The 10621-nt window shown below is 38.8% G+C and overlaps 1 long non-coding RNA gene across 1 annotated transcript; it reads left to right on the top strand.

Moving 5' to 3' along the window:
• The first annotated feature begins 905 nt into the window (after positions 1-905).
• Positions 906-8017, top strand: LOC125619362. Its single transcript, XR_007350867.1, has 3 exons — positions 906-2335; positions 3998-4062; positions 5857-8017. It is a non-coding gene; the product is annotated as an uncharacterized LOC125619362 (long non-coding RNA).
• The last annotated feature ends 2604 nt before the right edge of the window (positions 8018-10621 follow it).

Here is a 10621-nt window from a genome sequence, read left to right as displayed (position 1 = left end):
CCGTAGTGTCTGATTTTTGACTTTCCCAAAGTGGAATCCTCTTTCAACCTTTCACTACCTCCATTGTCCTATTTCCTTCCCAGTATGTGGTTTCCTGTATGGAATCCTCCATGGCAAGAACAGAGCACAGTCTGACATATTTGGGCTGGAATCTGGCCTTGTCACTTACCTACTGAGTGACCTTGCATATGACACCTAAATTTTCCAGCCTCAGTTTCCACATCTATATAACAGGGTAGTCACATCTAGCTCACAGTATGATGATTGCAAATGAAAGGCAACAGAGTTTCCAGTATCTGTGATAGGTTCACAAATGGAGGAATGGTGTTCATCTAGTCCACTTTTTTGTGTGTACCTTCTTTATTTTTAAAAATGTTTTTTCTTAGTGCATCATAGTTATAAATAATATTGAGGTTCATTTTGATATTTTCATAAATACATATAATATAGTTTGCTCCTTTTCCATATCCAGTACTTCTCCTTTCCGTTCCATTTCCCTCTCCCTGATCCCATTCCTCTCTACTCTACTGGTCTTTCTTCTATTTATTTATTTTTTTAACTGTTGGATTATAGTTATATATAAAATTGGAATGTATGGTGATATATTCATGCATGCACATGGCATAATTTGGTCAACTTCTTTCCCTGAGGGAAGAAATGGGGAATGAAGTAATCCATTTCATTATTAACCAACTGCCATGTAGAAAATATGCATTTTATATACACATGAGTGGGCACATAGATATTATGCATTGGATATGGTTGTATAGTCACACGAGCCTCTGCCTGCATGAGCAAAGCAACCGTCTCTTCTTTATGTACAACCTAGATGTTTCCCATGTACTCCCTCCTGACCTGCTATATGGGAAAACTTAAATTTGCCGATTAAAAGAAAAACAAAACTAAAATTCTTCTCGTTTAATTAGTGTCATTTTGGTTCAAAATATATTTCTTTAGGTTAAAGGTAAGACTTTCAGCACTCTCTCCTTTTTCCGTTGTATTCCAGGGTCCTGTGTGGAGAGTCAGCTTAGTGTGTCCTCACAGTAGTTGGGGGAAGGTGTGTTTCCTTAGGGTTCTGATGCCATACTTTTTTGTGGTAACTGTTCCTTGCCCATTGGCTACTACTCTTATTGTGGGCATTAGCTATTGTTTGGCAGGTGAGTTTGTGCACTCAACACCAGCATTGCTTGGGTGGTAAGGTCATTACATTTTTCATACAGCGATGCTCAAGGTAGGTGATTGCCTGTGTCTGACCCACCCTAGGACACCCCTGAGTACCATAACTTCAATAAGCCCAACAATATCATCATCACTTACCTACTACATGCCTATACCAGAGGCAAGATGTTTTGGCTACTTACCCCCCTACGAGGTAATTCTGGTGTAACAAGAGGAAAGCGTATAGAAAATAAGCAGCTTTCTTAGGAAATCATGTTTCAGTATAGGCATGGGTTAAAAGAGTTTGGGAACTTGACATTTTTTTTTAAAGTTTATTGAAAGAATCCAGCAAAACTCCCTTCCAACCAAAGAGATTCTAAAAATAATAAAGACCTTTTTCTCCAATGGGGTCATGTAAATTTTTTATTCCTTTTGGAATAAAGCAAGCATGTGCATTCCTAACTCCTTTTAATCTGTCACTCACATATCATGTGTGGAGGAGCTGGTGCTGAAAAGTGAATTACATAATGAGTGAGTGGAATACATTTTTCTTGCCATAAGTATGCCTTAAATTACATATTGTTCATCTGGTTTTTAAAATATGAAGTTCTGCTTTTTTTGTGGTTGTCAAATATGTCTGATAAAGCCTGTAATTTCTCAGTAAGGATCAAAGGAGCTTTTCTGCCTAATAAAATGGAAGTTACTCTTCCTTTCTCAAGGTACTACTATTTGGGGATCAGTGAGATTTATTTGTATTTCATTAATCATTATGGCTTGGGGGTGAGTAATAATAATAATGATGGTGATAATAATATGTTATGTCATTCTGATTTCTTTGCTTAAGTGGTGTTAAGAGGTGCATGGACATTGCATACCGAAATATTACATTTGGATACACTGTATCCCTGCATGAAAGCCATGGAATCTAAATGGGATTTCAGAGGCCCTTGAAGACAAATTGTGCTTACACAACAGTGATAATTAAGGTCTGCAATTTCTTTCATAGAAACATGCTGAGAAAGAAATAAGAAAAAGTAGTCTCCCTGGCATGTGCAATGCAGATGATCATTCGGGATTCTGTGTGGTAGACCCTATGCTGCTTCATCCCTGTTCCGATGTCAGACTCTGGAGCAGATGAGGATCCCATTACAGTGAGTAGAGATGAGATTCAAGACAGGTGAATTCACAGACCAGAGAGAAAGCTGTCTTTGAAACCCTCTCCTGGTTTTAAAAGCTGGGCTCTGAACTTTTATAGCAGCATTTAAGCATTTCTGTTCCACTGTTCCATTTTCACTGTGAGAAGTTGTACAGTTTCTCCAAGTTTATTTTTAAGAATTTTTTTTATTTCCTGATGTATCTTATAAAGAGTTGAAGCATCTCCTAGTTAGTAAGTGACAGGGCTTGGATTTCACCTTGGCTGATGCCATGTAAAGCAAGCTTTGTCTTCAAGGCTGTGTCATCAATGTGTACATCATGTATAAAAGCAGCACGGGAATATTATTACTTTATAATTTTTTCTTACAACTTTTATAAGAAAATGTTTAATTAATTTAATTGTAATTATTGAGAACAATTAGGGTCTTTTGACAATCACAGATATTTGAAATCAATGTGTTTTTGTTTAAAGTGACTATTACTTTTCTATCAGCTTTAGCATCCAATTTATTTTTCAGTTTTATATTATTTTAAATGTATCAAATTTTATAATATAAACAATTAGAAATGCTAAATTCTTTTTTTATCTCAGATAATTGAAATTCATCTTGCAGTTTGGACGTTGGAAGAGGAGTAAAAAGAAAATCTTGTGTCAAAGTTGATGTCCTAATGATATTTTCTTCTAGTGTAGTGCATGCTTATAATGTTTTCTTTCAATTAATCTAATTCTTTCTTATGTGATAGGAAATATAAACTCAATGGTATAGTTGTAGGGAATGTCTGATTCTTTACCACTTCACTCTCAAACAATATCTCAGATATTTTTGTTCTGTGTTCCATGTGGATCAAAAACTTTAATTTTCAAGTCCATTGGTCACTTTATTTGTTTACTCTAAGCATATTTCCACTGTCACTGTGCATTTCCAGCTGACAGCATTGCCACTTTTTACTGCTATTGCATGCATGGCTACCACACCCAGCATTTAGCTGGTCATGGTACATGTGTGCTGAGAAGCAACTTTACCTGTAGAGATCATGCAAGCAGGTGCACAGTTCTGACTTCAAATCAATGTAGAATGAATCATTTCCTGGTTGTTGACAAAAAAAAAAATTCCAAGAAGTTCAAGTACATACTTAGGGATGGTAAAAGAGGAACTTTAGCTTGAGATTAACCTAGCTGCCCAGGGAAACATGTTATAGACTCCCTTGGTAAACATACTACATAACATATTAGAATGTACATGTTTTATTGTGGCTTAATTATAAAAATATGAATCAAGAGGATTTAGAATCACATACGGTACAAAGCATCAAGACATTGGGTTTTGAGGAATGAAGAAAAGTTCTAGGAGGGAGAAGAAATAGGAGCTCATGTGCCCTGTCCCTTGTATGTCTGGCTTCCTGGGCAGTTGGCTGTCCTGATAGATGCAGTATGATACTGTATGCCTTGAACAAAGTAGCAGACTCCACAGAAGTTAGACTAGGCATGATTTTATGTATCTTTTGCTAATTCACGGCTGACCATCTTCAGAATTTAAGGACCTGATGATTTTCTAAAACTGCTTTCTGATCTTAGGAGTCAGAGGAATAACTATGAAGTGACTTATGTGTTTAGTCCAAAGTTCTGTGGGGAAAAAAAGGTCGAACTCAGTAAACTGAGAGATCTCTGTTCTTTCCCAAGCAGGGGATGCCTAGCCATGAAACAACTGTCAAAAGGGCGCTGAGAGTTGACCAGATCTTCACCCACATGTAAGGAGAGGAATCCAAATCCCCACTCTCTAGAGAGAGATCCTCTGGCTCAAGAGCCTTCATACCAGGCCTGGGACTGGCTGATATTAGAATCACCCAGGGAGACAAGGATGTTTGAAAAGAAAAATGTTATTCCTACAACTGCATCCACAAAAACATAATCAGAATATCTTGATTCCTAAAACATTTGGATAAAATTGATGAATTTCCAAAAAATTTATCTAGACAGTTGTGTACCTGGGAAAGGAACCCGTGGTACAATGCCCTTTCCTCTATGATCTTACCCTTTCCCATACTGTGTCCCCAGAAGCAATTGTATATTTTTCTTTTCCATCCAGTTTTAAAAATAAAATGTTATAGTTTACCTGAAAACTCTCATTTTGCCTCCTCCATCTCTATTGTCCTCTCTGTGACTTGGAGGGATCCACTCTCTTTAGGTTAGTTTCCAACTTCTCTTATTTGCTTTTAAATGGTTCTAGGCGCCTGTGTCCATCAAGGAGCAAACTATGTTGATTTCATTATGTCACTGAGTTTCCAGGTTCTTATGCAACATTAGTAGGTGGAGTGCATTTTATTTTTGTGACCATTTTCTTCCGAGAGCCCAGCGTACCATAGTCCATCATAGATCTGCTGAACAGCTAGAGTCCTCTAATTTCTTTTTATTGACCTTTGGATTAGGATCATTATTATTTTATCCTGTTTCCTTGATTATGAATTACATTCTACACTTTGTTAGAGAGAAATTTCTGAGTCGATCCATGTCAGAAAATACCTTCATTTTGTCTTTTTGTTGGTCAATCAACTTAAGGATTAAAATGATTTTCCTTAAAATCTGATCTTATTATGACATTGTTATACAAGTGTTGCTAAAGAGAAATATACTAGTCTGATTCCTAAAGATTTTTTAAAATATATTTTTTCTTTGTCTAAAAGCTTTTTAATCTTTCATTATTCTTGATATTTTGGAGTTTTATAAAAATGTATTGAGGCGGGAGTTATTTTTCATTTATTCTACTCAGTTTATGATGCACTCTTTCAATTTGATGACTGACATTTCTCTCTAGCTCTGGGTAGTTATTCTTTCATTATTTCTTATATAATTATGTCACCTTTATTTTATGTTCTCTTTTTCTGAAGCACCTGCATTGAAACTTGATGTCTCTTTTCTGTCATCTCTTGTAATTCCATCATCAGGAAAAGAAAATTTTATCCATTTTGTTTTCTAAGTATTCTAGTTAGGCATTTTTGGCATTTTTCTTCTTTCCTAATAGCTTGTTCTGATTCTCTCTTCTCTGTCATTTTTGAAATTATATTAAAAAATCTAGTATATATATTTAATGTTTTTTTGGATAAAACTTAGAATTTTCAAATTCTTTTCTGTGCCTGATGGCAGCAAGTTCTATTTCCTGGAGAGAGAGGCAGACTGTATATCACTTTATATGCTAGTGGCAGGATTAGGGTCAAGGTAAATGGGACATGGCCACTCATTGCCTTCTCCCCTTCATCCAAGCCCCTACCCCATTGCTGGAATCAGGTGGGCTTTACCTGTGGCTACACTAGAAACTTCGACCCCTTTTATTTCAAGTGCATTCGTTTGCTTTTCCCTGGAATTAAATGTGATGCTCAATATTTCCTTCCTTCCTTCCTTCCTTTTGTTACCCTGGTTTGGATCTCATTTCTACTTTACAACCTGCTTACCCAAAGCCTTTTTTCTCAGAATTCTGAGCAATAGCTTCCATCATTCAGAAAAAAAAAATATTAATGAGCTGCAAATCATCTTCTTTTATCTTCCAGAAATTTGTTGCATATCTTCTGACCACCGATGACTGCCTTTGGCATAAATGTATTCCCATGCATGCTTCTTTTGTCATGGTCTTAGGAGAACACACCAGGCCAATGTGCGAAGTCAACCATCTTGAGCACAAGGTCTCATCAAGAAGCAAATTGCTCTATGTGTTTTAAAAGTGTAAAGGAGATGGAGGTCAATGATGGCAGATGGAAAGGAGAAGGTGCAAAAGTGGGCTGAAGGCTGAACTTGGAAGACTCACTGGAACTATGAAGGGCAGGGACAGGTTCAAATAGGGGTAGACTGGAGGACTCCCAGCGGTGCTCTGGAGAACAGTGGACACCAGTGCAGACTGGTGCAGGGGCTGCAGGGAACAGTAGCAATGATCTTGTTCCCCACATGTGGTTCCCGGTCCCAGGTAGAGTTGGGCCTCAGCATCCTTTGGAACTGGTTCTAGGATCCCTGAGGCTGCCAAAATCTTCAGAGCCTTAAGTCAATTATATAACATGTGTAGTTTTACCATATAACCTATGTACATCCATATGCTTTAAATCATCTCTAGAATACTTATAATGCCTAATACAGTGTAAATGTGATGTAAATAGATGTTATTTCGTATTGCTTGGGGAATAATGGCATAAACAAAAGTCTGCTTATGTTTAGTACAGGTGTGATTTTTTTCCCAGATGTTTTCAACCCATAGTTGGTTGATTCCATAGATGTGGCGACCATGGATAAGGAGGGATGACTGCACATTCTGTGATTGTGACTCAGTTTCTCTCTGAAAGAAAGTCTTTGTTTCTCTCTGAGGGTAGGCAAAGCCCCAGGTCATGGATCTGAATCCCAGATGGCTAAGTTCCTGTGCTATTTGCTGCTTCTATCTCCCCTTAAATTTCAGCTCCTCCACCCTGCAAATTTCCTGGCAGCAGAAGTGATTAAAGCATTCTCTAAACAAGGTGAGGAAATCCAACGATAATTTGTGACAACACATCTGGTGCCATCAGTAGCGCTCTACCTGCAATGGCAACACAGTGGGAGGCTGTTTGCAAATATTACGAGTCTTGTCAAAGGATGCCTGGTACAGAAGAAACAAAGATTAGCTTCTCTGCAAGTGCTGCTGTTGTGATAACAATGGTTATTGATTACCTAAAACTTTCAGATACTTGGCATGTAATTATCACAATGCTGTGGTGGGTATTGTTAATACCATTTTATGTATTAGATTCCTGAGTTGAAAAACATTGAACTAAAGCACAAGATCAAATGCCTGTATGGGAAGAGACAGGATTTGGACCATGTCTGCCTCTTCACTAATCTGCCTTGATGCTCTGCACCACTACCTAAAACCAATACTTCTATGCTTGCCTGTACACAGAGGTTCTAATAGTGGAAATATCAGAGGAAAGCTGCTAGCAGAAGCCCTAACTATTTCTTCTTGCAGGCAAGCCCAGAGGAGGCTAAGTCTGAAAACAGGCTCTCAGTAGAATGCCTCTTGGGAACTTGCTCTTGGTAAATTCCCATGAGCCCCCGTGTGGCCTCATTCCTGATTCTTTTGCACAGAGAAGGGAGGTGCTGAGCAGGCTGGCATGTGAAAGAGAATGGGAAAGATCCATATAAAAATAATGAGGAAGGCACAGAACACTACCCTTCTCATAGCCAATAAAATTAAGTCTTACTTCTTACTAGAAAAAAATACACTGTGTATATAGCTCTGTGATGTTGCACTTCCTATATTACATGGCAGATAATCCATTAGTTTAGCTAATGCTTAGTGAGCATCTTCTGTGTGCCAACACTGTTCAAAACACTAAGGATATGCAGGGACCAAAACAAACAAAAATTCTTACCTTTGTGGAAACTACATCTGGTTACCCAGTTAGATGAGAATATCAACTGCCATAACGAGGGATGTAACTGATTATAGAAAACATTAAAAATAGTTTGTGTAAAGGGATAACATGAGCAAAGGCAAATATTAAATGAGTAAACACAGATTGTAATACATATTTAAAAATGATGTGTGAAATAACCCTTTTGACAGCTTATTTCATGCCTAGTGGGGGTGACAGCCAGAGTGTCATTGGAGTGGTCTTCTTCCTGCCCAGGAGGATATAAGCCACCCTAAAACTTAAAGTCTCAAATAATTTGTGAGTAACAAAACACAAATAGTCGGAAATATATTTATAAAAGCGAAGCCCCTGATAGATCTAGTCCACATGGGTGCTGGAACTAGACAAAGAAAAGATGGCCCTGGTGATTTATTTAAGGGGGTACATCAAAGGCAGGGATAAGGTTTCGAGGGCGGAGTCTTGCTTCGAGATGTCTTGCAGTCAGCAGGTTGATTGACATCTTGGCAGGTTACACCCATCTCAGGTGGTGTGAGGGATCTCTGGCAGAGCTTGAGGGGGAAGTTCACCTGCATCAGGCAATCAGTCCCTGTGGGGGTGCCAGGGAGGTTTCCAATGCCAGACTTATCCCATCACTAGGCTAAAATGCGCAACATAGTCCACACACAGCCCATGGACAGCTCATGACATATGCCAAAACACAAAAAGTGGATAATGTGAGTTCAGCATCTTGTGAGGTGAGGTAAATGGATGGGCCTATGTGATGATCAGCAAGCCTGGGATAATAATGTCCACCCCCAGGATGCCCAAGGACTGAAAAAAACTCATGTTTCTGCATGCTTCTAGTCTAATAGTGGCCCATACTTATTACATACAATCTGGCAAGTACTGTGTACTATACCAAAAGCTTTTATGAGTTGAAAAACTGATGTACCATTTAACGGGATAGTGGGAACACTGACAAATAATCGATTTACAGAATTTACAGAGAAAACACCAGGACTCAGAAATGGCATGAAAGCATGCCAAACCACACTCATAATTAAATTCTAATAGAAGCATTTCCTTTATTGTTCCTTTTGCCAAGGAATATCACCTACGGCTGGCAATGTCTGAAGAATGGGCACTCTTAGATCTTGCTGGTGGAAATGTGAGTTTAATATTTCTTGAAAACAATCTGGTATAATGCATTAGAATTAAAAATATGCCTATAATGTACAAGAATAGTCATTACAACCTACTCTGTACTTGGAAAAGGCAGGAAAGAATCTAGGTCCCCATTGATCAAGGACCAGTAAAATAAATAAAGATACCCCTTGTATTGGAATGCTGTGCCTACATAAAAAATTCCATCCCCTTTTTACTGGAGTGGAAGGAGTGTCCAGGCATGATATCAGCGGAAGAAACATAGCAAGGATCCCAAACAACCTACACATGCATGAAGGAGTTTTGTTTTGTTTTCACTTCTGAGCCTCAGGAGGATCCTGAAAAGCTGAAGGAGATGACACATCAATGTTCCTCATCACACCAAGCACTCTGAGAGGGTAGGACTTACTCTTGTGAATGGCTGTGGAGTGGCTGGACTCACCCTCAGGGAGAATGGAGGTTCTAAACCAGTGCAAATTGTGCCTTGGGAAACTGGCTTTGAACTAGAAGTTCAGCATGGTCACATGAACATCTGCTGTGTGCATACAGAAAATTATAAGCCTGTTTTCCAAACCATCCAAGGAAGCAGGGAGGAGAGGCTGCCCCTGACGCCATGTGGGTCAGACCTTTTACCACTGAAAAGAAGAGCAACTGGTGCAGAGCAAAGCAGCTCATCAGAAACACATGAGTCTACTCCAGCACAATTAGATGCTGGCAGGATATGGCCTGTGATGGGTATGAGTTTCCTTTCTATTTGTTTCTTGGCTTTTAAATTCAATTAACAGATAATTTTATGTTTATGTCTTTAAACATAAAGTACATAATTTTTATGTTATCACAAACTCTTCATCAATAAAATAGGCTATTGCTTAGGGCTTACATTACTTACGTTATTTTTCTTTACAACCAATAAAGCTATAATGAATACCTTTGAATAGAAAAATTGTTTTTTTATTTGTTAGAATTTCCTTAGAATAAAGTATAAGAGACAGAATTAAGCAATGCAGGGGAGACTTTTCTTAAGTCTCTTAGTGTACCTGTATTTGACTAATACATTATGCCAGTGATATGAAGCCATGCTAGCAACCCTGGGCGTGTTTTGCAAGAATAATCACAACTTGAGTAGTTTCTGCAGTCTAATCTGAAGACAGTGTACTGGGGGCAGAGGCATAGAAAAAGGGTGTCAAGGTAAGCCATGGAGAGGGGCATGGCTGCAGAGGCTGCTCAATTCCTCACTGACCTTGTAAGAATCCAAGGTGAGGAGGAAGAGTTGAAGGGTAAGTAGAGAGGGAGAGATGTTGAGGGCAGCTGAGACTGGAGGGGTGAAAGATGTCTGGACGTGATGCAGGTCAGCAAAAAGGAAACACAACGAGAAAGAAGAAAAAGGGTGGTGACAGAGAGACTGAGGACCTAGGCACACATTTTCAAGTGCTCACAAGGTTCTGGGATGACATAACTTTATGGCTGACATAATTTAGGGGACTTTTGGGCCTGTGCTGTTCTGGGATTAGAGATTCTCTCCACTTCTGCAAATCACATAGAGGGATGTGTGTGATTTGTCAATCAACAGTAATAGGCATACAGTAGAAATCTTTAAGCCTTCAACTCCATAAATTAAGCAAGCCATGAATGAGCATAGCACAAGTATGCTCTCCCTCCTGGGGCCTGCCAGAATGACCCTTCTCTGGGCTGGAATTTTCACTGATCCATTATGCCCTAATCCTTCCCATAGACCCATCATGTAAGGATGAAGGCATGGCCAGCCCCTGGCCTCAAGGAT

The sequence above is a fragment of the Marmota marmota genome, unplaced genomic scaffold (genome assembly GCF_001458135.2).
Source record: "Marmota marmota marmota unplaced genomic scaffold, marMar, whole genome shotgun sequence".
Classification (NCBI taxonomy): domain Eukaryota; kingdom Metazoa; phylum Chordata; class Mammalia; order Rodentia; family Sciuridae; genus Marmota; species Marmota marmota.
Note: the sequence above shows the minus strand (reverse complement) of the source record. Positions and strands in the feature narration are given on the sequence as shown.